Raw genomic sequence first — 14,192 nt, 5'->3', positions numbered from 1 at the left:
TCAAGTCACCCCTAAACCTTCTTTTCTCCAATGAAAACAACCCCAGGTGCCTCAGCCTTTCCTCATACGATCTTCCTACCATACCAGGCAACATCCTGGTAAACCTCCTCTGCACCCGTTCCAGTGCCTCCACATCCTTCCTATATGGTGGGCAATGGTTGAGGGGCTGCACACCCGGCCACTTCCCGTGAGGGAAGAGATGTTAGAGAGTTTGGTTAGGGCGCCACGGTTCCGCTCCCTGACTTGCCCTAGCGAGGAAGTGCTCCGTCTTGTGGCGTTCGAACGAGGAGCGTGATTGAGTCAACAAGTCTCTCTCTCTCTCTCTCTCTCTCTATCAGAGAGCTAGGAGGAGGAAGTGGTCACTGAGACATTTCCTGGAAACCAACGAGACAGCAGAACCAATTTCAGAGAGAGTGAGAGAGAGAGAGAGAGACAACATAGACAGAGCAGGAAGGCCTGGTTGGCATCTGCCCCCCTCCCACCATTCCCCCCCCCCATAACCCCGCCAGGAACCGAATCTCGCGCAGCCCGCTCTGTGTGATGATGTGCCAGCGCCGGGGCGGTGACCTCTGAGCAGAAGGGGGCTGGGACGGAGGGACGGGAGGAGGAATACGAGATGGCGGGCCTACGAGAGACGGAGAGGAGCTGCCCGGCCTGGAGTTGCTTCGATTGACGTGAGTACGTTCGCCTGGCAAAAAGTCAACTGTGATCCGAAACCCGTTCCCCGAGGGACGGGGTGGGTGGGGGAGGGGAGAGTGTGGGCGTAGCCCGTAGCTGTCGAGGCTGATTACACCCCCCCTCCCCTCACCCCCCCGCCACCCCCACACCCCCCCACAATCTGTTCCCTTCCCGTCTGATGGAGGGGTCTGTTTCGGGGGACTGGGCGCCCCACGTACTCCCAGTCTCGGAAACCAAGGGAGGGCGGAGTTGGTCGTCAACAGAACCTGGTGGGTGGGGGCGGGAGGGGGGGAGGGGAGAGCTCTGATCCCACCCAGCGCTGTTCAGGGATCCACCGCCCGAACATTGCGGGGGAGGGGGTGTGGTGGTGATGGGGTGCGTGGAGGAGGGGGGGTTGTGGGGGGGGGGGTTGTGTGGGAAGGGAGGAGGAGACATGTGTCAACATCCGACGGGACCCACGGGTCCAAGGGGGGGGGGGGGGTGGTGGACTGGCATTGGTCAGGTGATTCTTCCTTCTGAGAGGCGGTGTACCGCAGGACTGCTGAGGCCGAATGGCCTCCCCTGTGCTACCCCATTGCATGATTCAGCGAGAGGTTTCTGAGTGAACTGCAAATGGACAGCCCCCACACGTGCCCGTCTCTCTCCCCCACAGACTCTCCCCTGCCCAACATTGCCACCCCTAGCTTGAATGAGTTGCCACTGTCATTTCACAGAGACCCCCAAAATCTTGCATTGTTTCTCAAAAGGATGAGATTGCCCTGGGATTGGAGGGGGCAGCTGGGGAGTGGCTGCAATTTCCCTCGGCTTGCCTTTTCAGGTACAGTCTTGCCGGCTGCAGCTCCCCCGAGGCCTGTTGTCGGCGGTGGCTTCTGACCTAGTGGCCTCGCAGCGCCGGCCTCCCGAGAGAGCGACTTCCTCTTTTTCTGCCGGCCAGCCCAGTTGATCGATTGCGCCGGGCTCCAAAACACAGGGCACCTCCCTCTGCGGGTGGCTTCACCCCGTGGGACCGTTTGTCAGGAAATTCCCAAGTTCCAGCCGATGGTGGGGGAGGGGAATTTGTCAGGGCAAACTCCTCCACCACCACCACCACCCAATTTGGAGTGGAGAGAGGGATCTCAGAAAGAAAACCCTCCCCCCGTGCCAGACTCCTCTTTAGGTGTTGGGGCTCCTTTGACACTGGGGAACGGCTGAGCACAGATTTGGCAGTGGACAGTTCCACACACCGGACCTCTATTAAGGCGTGAGAGAATTCCAATTTACCATGAGAAACCAGTGGCACGGCGACAGTGGTTAGCACAGCTGAGTCATAGCACCAGAGACACGGGTTCGATCCCAGCCTCAGGCACCTGTCTGTGTGGAGTTTGCACATTCTCCCTGTGTCTGTGTGGGTTTCCCCCGGGTGCTCCAGTTTCCTCCCATAGTCCAAAGATGTGCAAGTTAGAGTGGATTGGCCATGCTAAATTGTCCCATAGTGTTCAGGGATGTGGAGGTTAGGGTGGATTGGCCATGCTATATTGTCCCATAGTGTTCAGGGATGTGTAGGTTAGGGTGGATTGGCCATGCTATATTGTCCCATAGTGTTCAGGGATGTGTAGGTTAGGGTGGATTGGCCGTGCTACATTGTCCCATAGTGTTCAGGGATGTGTAGGTTAGGGTGGATTGGCCGTGCTACATTGTCCCATAGTGTTCAGGGATGTGTAGGTTAGGGTGATTAGTCAGGGGTAAGTGTAGTGGAATATGTTTGGATGGGTTACTATTGGGAGGCGAGAGTGAGTACTGGAGATCAGAGTCAACATTAGATAGCGCTGGAAAAGCACAGCAGGTCAGGCAGCATCCGAGGAGCAGGAGAATCGATGTTTTAGCCAATAGCTCTTCATCAGGACTGAGCATTATTCTAGCACTGCTCTATTCTTCAGAGGGTCAGTGTGTACTTGATAGGCCGAAGGGCCTTTTCCAAACTGGAGGGATTCTTTGCAAAGTCACTCAGTGCGGATACGAGACAGGCGGGCCATGGACATCACACAGCCCCAGATTCACCGGATACAGTCAGCAAAGGAGCTGAGACACTGGAGCACTCAGCACAGACCCTCTGACAGTGCGGCACTCCCTCAGTACTGACCCTCTGACAGTGCGGCACTCCCTCAGTACTGACCCTCTGACAGTGCAGCCCTCCCTCAGTACTGACCCTCTGACAGTGCGGCACTCCCTCAGTACTGACCCTCTGACAGTGTGGCACTCCCTCAGTGCTGACCCTCTGACAGTGCAGCACTCCCTCAGGACTGACCCTCTGACAGTGTGGCACTCCCTCAGTACTGACCCTCTGACAGTGCGGCACTCCCTCAGTACTGACCCTCTGACAGTGCGGCACTCCCTCAGTGCTGACCCTCTGACAGTGCGGCACTCCCTCAGTACTGACCCTCTGACAGTGCGGCACTCCCTCAGTACTGACCGTCTGACAGTGCGGCACTCCCTCAGTACTGACCGTCTGACAGTGCGGCACTCCCTCAGTACTGACCCTCTGACAGTGCGGCACTCCCTCAGCACAGACCCTCTGACAGTGTGGCACTCCCTCAGCACTGACCCTCTGACAGTGCAGCACTCCCTCAGTATTGACCCTCTGACAGTGTGGCACTCCCTCCGTACTGACCCTCTGACAGTGCGGCACTCCCTCAGTACTGACCCTCTGACAGTGCGGCACTCCCTCAGTACTGACCCTCTGACAGTGCGGCACTCCCTCAGTACTGACCCTCTGACAGTGCGGCACTCCCTCAGCACTGACCCTCTTTCCTGGCTCTACCTCAACAAAGACAATCCAGGGATCCCATCATGTATGTGGCAGTGTGCTGCACTGTGTGCCCACCTCCCAGAGCAGGCTGCAGCACATGTTCCAGCTCACTCTCCCGGCACCGCTTATGTTTCAATTGCTTTTCAGGCCATCTGGCAAGGCACTGTGCATTACACACATGCCATCTCACAGCACGTGCACAGGGTACTGCTCGCCTGGATGTAACAAGGCCGAGAACACTCCTTACCTCTGCCAGTAACAGAGCATGCTGCATTGCTCATCTGACCATGTCTCTGGATGCCTTGCGCAGCATGATAGGCCATGTCACTGGATATGCTGCACTGCATGTTCACCTGTGTTATAGGACATGCTGTACTACATGTTCACCTGTATTATAGGACATGTTGCTCTGCATGTTCACCTGTGTTATAGGACATGCTGTACTACATGTTCACCTGTATTATAGGACATGTTGCTCTGCATGTTCACCTGTGTTATAGGACATGCTGTACTACATGTTCACCTGTATTATAGGACATGTTGCTCTGCATGTTCACCTGTGTTATAGGACATGCTGTACTACATGTTTACCTGTATTATAGGACATGTTGCTCTGCATGTTCACCTATGTTACAGGACACTTTGCTCTGCATGTTAACCTGTGTTACAGGGCATGTTGCTCTGCATGTTCACCTGTGTTATAGGACATGTTGCTCTGCATGTTCATCTGTGTTATAGGACATGTTGCTCTGCATGTTCATCTGTGTTACAGGACATGTTGCTCTGCATGTTCACATGTGTTATCGGACATGTACTGCATGTTCACCTGTGTTACAGGACATGTTGCTCTGCATGTTCATCTGTGTTACAGGACATGTTGCTCTGCATGTTCATCTGTGTTATAGGACATGTTGCTCTGCATGTTAACCTGTGTTACAGGGCATGTTGATCTGCATGTTCACTTGTGTTATGGGACATGTTGTACTGCATGTTCACCTGTGTTATATAACATATTGCTCTGCATGTTAACCTGTGTTATAGGACATGTTGCTCTGCATGTTCATCTGTGTTACAGGACATGTTGCTCTGCATGTTCACATGTGTTATCGGACATGTACTGCATGTTCACCTGTGTTACAGGACATGTTGCTCTGCATGTTCATCTGTGTTATAGGACATGTACTGCATGTTCACCTGTGTTGCAAGACATGTTGCTGTTCATGTTCACCTGTGTTATAGAACATGTTGCTCTGCATGTTCACCTGTGTTATAGGACATGTTGAACTTCATGTTCACCTGTGGTATAGGACATGTTGCTCTGCATGTTCACATGTGTTATAGGACATGTAGAACTGCATGTTCACTTGTGTTACAGGACATGTTGCTCTGCATGTTCACATGTGCTATAGGACATGTAGAACTGCATGTTCACCTGCGTTATATGACATGTTGCTCTGCATGTTCACCTGTGTTATCGGACATGTAGAACAGTATGTTCACCTGTGTTATATGACATGTTGCTCTGCATGTTCATCTGTGTTATAGGACATGTCGATCTGCATGTTCACCTGTGTTATAGGACATGTTGAACTGCATGTTCAGCTGTGTTATAGGACACGTTGCTCTGCACGTTCACCTGTGTTATAGGACATGTAGAGCTGCATGTTCATCTGTGTTATAGGACATGTTGAACTGCATGTTCATCTGTGTTATAGGACAAGTTGCTCTGCATGTTCACCTGTGTTATAGGACATGTAGAGCTGCATGCTCACCTGTGTTATAGGACATGTTGCTCTGGATGTTCATCTGTGTTATAGGACATGTTGCTCTGCATGTTCACCTGTGTTATAGGACATGTACTGCAGGTTCACCTGTGTTGTAGGACATGTTGCTCTGGATGTTCACCTGTGTTATAGGACATGTTGCTCTGCATGTTCACCTGTGTTATAGGACATGTTGCTCTGCATGTTAACCTGTGTTACAGGACATGTTGCTCTGCATGTTCACCTGTGTTACAGGACATGTTGCTCTGGATGTTCACCTGTGTTATATGAAATGTTGCTCTGCCTGTTCACCTGTGTTATAGGACATGTTGCTCTGAATGTTAACCTGTGTTATATAACATGTTGCTCTGCATGTTCGCCTATGTTACAGTACATGTTGCTCTGCATGTTCACCTGTGTTATAGGACATGTTGCTCTGCATGTTCATCTGTGTTATAGGACATGTTGTGCTGCATGTTCACCTGTGTTATAGGACATGTACTGCATGTTCACCTGTGTTCTAGGACATGTTGCTCTGCATGTTAACCTGTGTTACAGGACATGTTGCTCTGCATGTTCACCTGTGTTACAGGACATGTTGTGCTGCATGTTCACCTGTGTTATAGGACATGTACTGCATGTTCACCTGTGTTATAGGACATGTTGCTCTGCATGTTAACCTGTGTTATAGTACATGTTGCTCTGCATGTTCACCTGTGTTATATAACATGTTGCTTTTCAAGTTCACCTGAGTTATAGGACATGTTGAATTGCATGTTCACCTGTGTTATAGGACATGTTGCTCTGCATGTTAACCTGTGTTACAGGACATGTTGCTCTGCATGTTCACCTGTGTTACAGGACATGTTGAATTGCATGTTCACCTGTGTTATATGAAATGTTGCTCTGCCTGTTCACCTGTGTTATAGGACATGCGTACTGCATGTTCACCTGTGTTATAGGACATGTACTGCATGTTCACCTGTGTTATAGGACATGTTGCTCTGCATGTTCACCTGTGTTACAGGACATGTTGTGCTGCATGTTCACCTGTGTTATAGGACATGTACTGCATGTTCACCTGTGTTATAGGACATGTTGCTCTGCATGTTAACCTGTGTTATAGTACATGTTGCTCTGCATGTTCACCTGTGTTATATAACATGTTGCTTTTCAAGTTTACCTGAGTTATAGGACATCTTGTACTGCCTGTTCACCTGTGTTACAGGACATGTTGCTCCGCAAGTTCACCTGTGTTATAGGACATGTAGAGCTGCATGTTAACCTGTGTTACATAACATGTTGCCCGGCATGTTCACCTGTGTTATAGGACATGTTGCTCTGCATGTTCACCTGTGTTAAAGGACATGTTGAATTGCATGTTCACCAGTGTTATATGAAATGTTGCTCTGCATGTTCACCTGTGTTATAGGACATGTCACACTGCATGTTCATCTGTGTTATAGGACACGTTGCTCTGCATGTTCACCTGTGTTATATAACATGTTGCTTTTCAAGTTCATCTGAGTTATAGGACATCTTGTACTGCCTGTTCACCTGTGTTATAGGACATGTTGCTCTGCATGTTCACCTGTGTTATAGGACATGTTGCTCTGCATGTTCACCTGTGTTATAGGACATGTTGCTCTGCATGTTCACCTGTGTTACAGGACATGTTGCTCCGCAAGTTCACCTGTGTTATAGGACATGTTGCTCTGCATGTTCACCTGTGTTATAGGACATGTTGCTCTGCATGTTCACCTGTGTTATAGGACATATTCATCTGCATGTTCACATGTTACAGGACATGTTGATCTGCATGTTCACCTGTGTTATAGGACATGTAGAGCTGCATGTTCACCTGTGTTATAGGACATGTTGCTCTGCATGTTCACCTGTGTTATAGGACATGTTGCCCTGCATGTTCACCTGTGTCACAGGACATGTTGCTCTGCATGCTAATCTGTGTTACAGGACATGTTGCTCCGCAAGTTCACCTGTGTTATAGGACATGTTGAGCTGCATGTTCACCTGTGTTATATAACATGTTGCTCTGCATGTTCACCTGTGTTATAGGACATGTTGCTCTGCATGTTCATCTGTGTTATAGGTCATGTGCTGCATGCTCACCTGTGTTATAGGACATGTACTGCATGTTCACCTGTGTTATATAACATGTTGCTCTGCATGTTCACCTGTGTTATAGGACATGTTAAACTTCATGTTCACCTGTGTTATAGGACATGCAAAACTGCATGTTCACCTGCGTTATATGACATGTTGCTCTGCATGTTCTCCTGTGTTATAGGACATGCAGAACTTCATGTTCACCTGTGTTATAGGACATGCAAAACTGCATGTTCACCTGTGTTATATGACATGTTGCTCTGCATGTTCTCCTGTGTTATAGGACATGTAGAACTTCATGTTCACCTGCGTTATATGACATGTTGCTCTGCATGTTCACCTGTGGTATCGGACATGTAGAACTGCATGTTCAACTGTGTTATATGACATGTTGCTCTGCATGTTCACCTGTGTTATAGGACATGTTGCTCTGCATGTTCACCTGTGTTATAGGACATGTAGATCTGCATGTTAATCTGTTGTACAGGGCATGTAGAGCTGCATGTTCAGCTGTGTTATAGGGCATGTAGAGCTGCATGTACACCTGTGTTATAGGACATGTTGTACTGCATGTTCATCTGTGTTATACGTCATGTTGCTCTGCATGTTCACATGTGTAATAGGACATGTTGATCTGAATTTACACGTGTGTTATAGGACATGTTGAACTGCATGGTCACCTGTGTTAAAGGACATTTAGAGCTGCATGTTCCCCTGTGTTACAGGACATGTTGAACTGCATGTTCACCTGTTGTTATAGGACATGTTGCTCTGCATGTTTACAAGTGTTATAGGACATGTTGCTCTGCATGTTCACATCTGTTACAGGACATGTGGATCTGCATGTTCCCATATTATAGGACATGTTGAACTGCATGTTCACCTGAGATTTAGCGCATGCAGAACTCCATTTTCACCTGTGTTATAGGACATGTTGCTCTGCATGTTCACCTGTGTTATGCGGCATGTTGAGCTGCATGTTAACCTGTGTTACAGGATATGTTGATCTGCATGTTCAATTGTGTTACAGGACATGTTGCTCTGCATGATCACCTGTGTTATAGGACATGTACTGCATGTTCACCTGTGTTATAGGACATTTAGAGCTGCATGTTTACCTGTGTATTAGGACATGTTGCTCTGCATGTTCACCTGCGTTACACGACATGTTGAACTGCATGTTCACCTGTGTTACAGACATGTTGATCTGCATGTTCACCTGTGTTACAGGACATGTTGTGCTGCATGTTCACCTGTGTTTTAGGACATGTAGAACTGCATGTTCACCTGTGTTTTAGGACATGTAGAACTGCATGTTCACCTGTGTTATAGTGCATGTAGGGCTGCATGTTCACCTGTGTTATAGGACACGTTGCTCGGCATGTTCACCTGTGTTATAGGACATGTTGCTCTGCATGTTCATCTGTGTTATAGGACATGTAGAACTGCATGTTCACCTGTCTTATAGGACACGTTGCTCGGCATGTTCACCTGTGTTATAGGACATGTTGCTCTGCATGTTCACCTGTGTTATAGGACATGTCGTACTGCATGTTCACCTGTGTTATAGGGCATGTAGAACTGCATGTTAACCTGTGTTATAGGACACGTTGCTCTGCATGTTCACCTGTGTTATAGGACATGTTGAAAATGTGTTGCTAGAAAAGTGCAGCAGGTCAGGCAGAATCCAGGGAACAGGAGAATCGACGTTTCGGGCATAAGCCCTTCTTCAGCCCTTCGGGCTTATGCCCGAAATGTCGATTCTCCTGCTCCTTGGATGCTGCCTGACCTGCTGCACTTTTCTAGCAACACATTTTCAGCTCTGATCTCCAGCATCTGCTGACCTCACTTTAGGACATGTTGCTCTGCATGTTCACCTGTGTTACAGGACAAGTGCTGCATGTTCACCTGTGATATAGGACATGTAGAACCGCATGTTCACCTGTGTTATAGGATATGTTTTACTGCATGTTTATCTGTGTTACAGGACATGTTGTACTGCATGTTCACCTGTGTTATAGAACATGTTGCTCTGCATGTTCACCTGTGTTATAGAACATGTTGATCTGCATGTTCACCTGTGTTATAGGACATATTGCTCTGCATGTTTACCTGTGTTTTATGACATGTAGAACTGCATGTTCACCTGTGTTACAGGACATGTTGTACTGCATGTTCACCTGTGTTATAGTACAAGTAGACCTGCATGTTCACCTGTGGTATAGGACATGTTGCTCTGCATGTTCACCTGTGTTATAGGACATTCTGCTCTGCATGTTCACCTGTGTTATGGGACATGTTGCTCTGCATGTTTACCTGTGTTGCAGGACATGTAGAGCTGCATGTTCACCTGTGTTATAGGACACACTGCTCTGCATGATCACCTGTGTTATAGGACATTCTGCTCTGCATGTTCACCTGTGTTATGGGACATGTTGCTCTGCATGTTTACCTGTGTTACAGGACATGTAGAGCTGCATGTTCACCTGTGTTATAGGACACGTTGCTCTGCATGTTCACCTGTGTTATAGGACATGTTGCTCTGCATGTTCACATGTGTTATAGGACATGTTGTACTGCATGTTCACCTGTGTTATAGGACATGTTGCTCTGCATGTTCACATGTGTTATAGGACATGTAGAGCTGCATGTTCACCAGTGTTATAGGACACGTTGCTCTGCATGTTCACCTGTGTTATAGGACATGTTGCTCTGCATGTTCACATGTGTTATAGGACATGTTGTACTGCATGTTCACCTGTGTTATAGGACACGTTGCTCTGCATGTTCACCTGTGTTATAGGACATGTTGCTCTGCATGTTTACATGTGTTATAGGACATTTAGAGCTGCATGTTTACATGTGTGTTAGGACATGTTGCTCTGTATGTTCACCTGTGTTATATGACATGTTGCTCGGCATGTTCACCTGTGTTACAGGATATGCTTTACTGCATGTTCACCTGTGTTATAGGACATGTAGAACTGCATGTTCGCCTGTGTTACAGGACATGTAGAACCGCATGTTCAGCTGTGTTATAGGATATGTTTTACTGCATGTTTATCTGTGTTACAGGACATGTTGTACTGCATGTTCACCTGTGTTATAGAACATGTTGATCTGCATGTTCACTTGTGTTATAGAACATGTTGATCTGCATGTTCACCTGTGTTATAGGACATGTTGATCTGCATGTTCACCTGTGTTATGGAACATGTTGATCTGCATGAACACCTGTGTTATAGGACATGTTGATCTGCATGTTCACCTGTGTTATAGGACATATTGCTCTGCATGTTTACCTGTTTTATGACACGTAGAACTGCATGTTCACCTGTGTTATAGGGCATGTTGATCTACATGTTCACCTGTGTTACAGGACATGTAGATCTGCATGTTCACCTGTATTATCGGACATGTTGATCGGCATGTTCACCTGTGTTTTACGACGCATAGAACTGCATGTTCACCGTTGTTATAGGGCATGTAGGGCTGCATGTTCACCTGTGTTACAGGACATGTTGTACTGCATGTTCACCTGTGTTATAGGACATGTTGATCTGCATGTTCACCTGTGTTATGGAACATGTTGATCTGCATGAACACCTGTGTTATAGGACATGTTGTTCTGCATGTTCACCTGTGTTATAGGACATATTGCTCTGCATGTTTACCTGTTTTATGACATGTAGAACTGCATGTTCACCTGTGTTATAGGGCATGTTGATCTACATGTTCACCTGTGTTACAGGACATGTAGATCTGCATGTTCACCTGTATTATCGGACATGTTGATCGGCATGTTCACATGTGTTTTACGACGCATAGAACTGCATGTTCACCGTTGTTATAGGGCATGTAGGGCTGCATGTTCACCTGTGTTACAGGACATGTTGTACTGCATGTTCACCTGTGTTATAGGGCATGTTGTACTGCATGTTCACCTGTGTTATAGGACATGTTGCTCTGCATGTTCACCTGTGTTATAGGACATATTGATCTGCATGTTCACATGTTACAGGACATGTTGCTCTGCATGTTCACCTGTATTATTGGACATGTAGAGCTGCATGTTCACCTGTGTTATAGGACATGTTGCTCTGCATGTTCACCTGTGTTATAGGACATGTTGCCCTGCATGTTCACCTGTGTCACAGGACATGTTGCTCTGCATGCTAATCTGTGTTACAGGACATGTTGCTCCGCAAGTTCACCTGTGTTATAGGACATGTTGAGCTGCATGTTCACCTGTGTTATATAACATGTTGCTCTGCATGTTCACCTGTGTTATAGGACATGTTGCTCTGCATGTTCATCTGTGTTATAGGTCATGTGCTGCATGCTCACCTGTGTTATAGGACATGTACTGCATGTTCACCTGTGTTATATAACATGTTGCTCTGTATGTTAACCTGTGTTACAGGACATGTTGCTCTGCATGTTCACCTGTGTTATAGGACATGTTAAACTTCATGTTCACCTGTGTTATAGGACATGCAAAACTGCATGTTCACCTGCGTTATATGACATGTTGCTCTGCATGTTCACCTGTGTTATAGGACATGTATAAGACTCTGGTGCGGCCGCATCTGGAATATTGTGTGCAGTTTTGGTCGCCATACTATAGGAAGGATGTGGAGGCACTGGAACGGGTGCAGAGGAGGTTTACCAGGATGTTGCCTGGTATGGTAGGAAGATCGTATGAGGAAAGGCTGAGGCATCTGGGGTTGTTTTCATTGGAGAAAAGAAGGTTTAGGGGTGACTTGATAGAGGTGTACAAGATGATTAGGGGTTTAGATAGGGTTGACCGTGAGAACCTTTTTCCACATATGGAGTCAGCTATTACAAGGGGGCATAGCTTTAAATTAAGGGGTGGTAGGTATAGGACAGATGTTAGGGGTAGATTCTTTACTCAGCGAGTCGTGAGTTCATGGAATGCCCTGCCAGTAGCAGTGGTGGACTCTCCCTCTTTATGGGCATTTAAACGGGCATTGGATAGGCATATGGAGGATAGTGGGCTAGTGTAGGTTAGGTGGGCTTGGATCGGCGCAACATCGAGGGCCGAAGGGCCTGTACTGCGCTGTATTCTTCTATGTTCTATGTTCTATGTTATAGGGCATGTTGTACTTCATGTTCACCTGTGTTACTGGACATGTAGAACTGTATGTTCACCTGTGTTATAGGACATGTTGATCTGCATGTTCACCTGTGTTACAGGACATGTCGAACTGTATGTTCACCTGTGTTACAGGACATGTTGTACTGCATGTTCACCTGTGTTACAGGACATGTCGAACTGTATGTTCACCTGTGTTATAGGACATGCTGCACTGCATGTTATCCTATGTTACAGAACCCGCTGTGTTGCATATAATCTGTGTTATAGGACATGTTGCACTTCATGTTAACCTGTGTTACAGGACACATTGCACTGCATGTTATCCTGTGTTATAAGGTTTACTGTACTGCATATTAGTCTGTGCTTTAAAACATGCTGCACTATATTTTAGCCCACGCAACAGGACATGTTACATTATGTGTTGACCTGTGTTATTGCACATGCTACACAGTAGGTTCAGCTGTCTTATAGGACATGTTACACTACATGTTGACCTGTGTTACAGGACTCACTACACTAGGTTAACCCTTGTTACAAGACATCTAAACTGCATGTTAGCCTGTGTTACAAGACATGCTGCATTACACGTTAACCGTGTTACAGGACATGCTAAACTCATGTTAGCCTGTGTTACAAGACATGCTGCATTATATGCTAGCCTGTGTTACAGGACATGCTACACTCTATGTTAGCCTGTGTTACAGAACATGATGCATTACATGTTAGCCTGTGTTACAGGACATGCTACACTCTATGTTCGCCTCTGTTTCAGAACATGATGCATTACATGTTAGCGTGTGTTATAGGACTTACTGAACTGCCTGTTAGTCTGCCTGTCTTGACATGCTACACTGTATGGTTCAAAGCTGTACATGGGAGACATGAAGTATTGCTGGGTGGACATTGGCACCACACTGGGGAGAGGGGAAGCCCTAACAATGAATCGCCCTCCAGTGTACTGGTGGGTCATATACCCAGGGGCTGTGGAGAGGGCTTGACCAGAAAGGGACTGGAGGGGGAGAGTTCACGTTTGGAAAGCTAAAGAGGAAGGACAAGGTCTGGATAGCAACGATGGTCACCATTGTGTGTCAGAACAGGCAGAGCTTACAAACGAAAGGGAGAACATGAGAAAACTTCATCAGAATGGGCGGACGTTGCTTTGCGTTAACAGAATGTGAGCAGGATTTGGGTGAATTAAAGTTTAACCATCAAATATAAAGGCTGAGGTAATAGAAGAGGACACCCGATTGGATAAAGGCTGACCGGCCAACGCAGAGTTTCATGGTCATGGGGCATGAGAGAGTCAGCTCCTCAGAAAGACATCACTTAATCGCTTTTTTTCAAACTTAGATCTAATTAGCAGTGTCCAGGGTGACCAAGGTAGTGCGATAAACATCCCAGAGTACGCAAATTTTGAAAAGAGTTGTCAAAAGGAAGTGGAACAGGAAGTGGAGGGACAATAGCTGTTATTAATGAATAATGACTGAGGTAAGGTCTCGTCTCAGTGAATCAGGGCGTAGGATTAGTATGAGTAGCGATTGGGAAATGTAAGGATCAGAAAATGTTGCCGTAGTTACAACTCTAGACAGAGCACTGCTTATTTATTTATTAGCGAGTGTAACAAAATCAATACAGTGACAAGGACACCTTTTAATCCTTTCAAGGAGTCACAGTCATAGAGTCAGACAGCACAGAAACAGGCCCTTCGGTCCAACTTGTC

General features: G+C 47.0%; 1 protein-coding gene across 2 annotated transcripts in view; it reads left to right on the top strand.

Moving 5' to 3' along the window:
- Positions 1 to 376: 376 nt before the first annotated feature.
- The window catches only part of LOC122545724 (uncharacterized), a 67,782-nt gene continuing 53,966 nt past the window's right edge, over positions 377 to 14,192 (top strand). The window contains exon 1 of one of the 2 annotated variants that reach the window (XM_087979345.1): positions 377 to 678. The gene's annotated coding sequence lies outside the window, so the exon portion shown is untranslated. The remainder of the gene's footprint in view (positions 679 to 14,192) is intronic. The other variant, XM_087979344.1, reaches the window with a different exon arrangement.

This window comes from Chiloscyllium plagiosum, unplaced genomic scaffold (genome assembly GCF_037043375.1).
Source record: "Chiloscyllium plagiosum isolate Xiang-an unplaced genomic scaffold, Cpla_swu_hap1 HiC_scaffold_35, whole genome shotgun sequence".
NCBI lineage: Eukaryota > Metazoa > Chordata > Chondrichthyes > Orectolobiformes > Hemiscylliidae > Chiloscyllium > Chiloscyllium plagiosum.
Note: the sequence above shows the minus strand (reverse complement) of the source record. Positions and strands in the feature narration are given on the sequence as shown.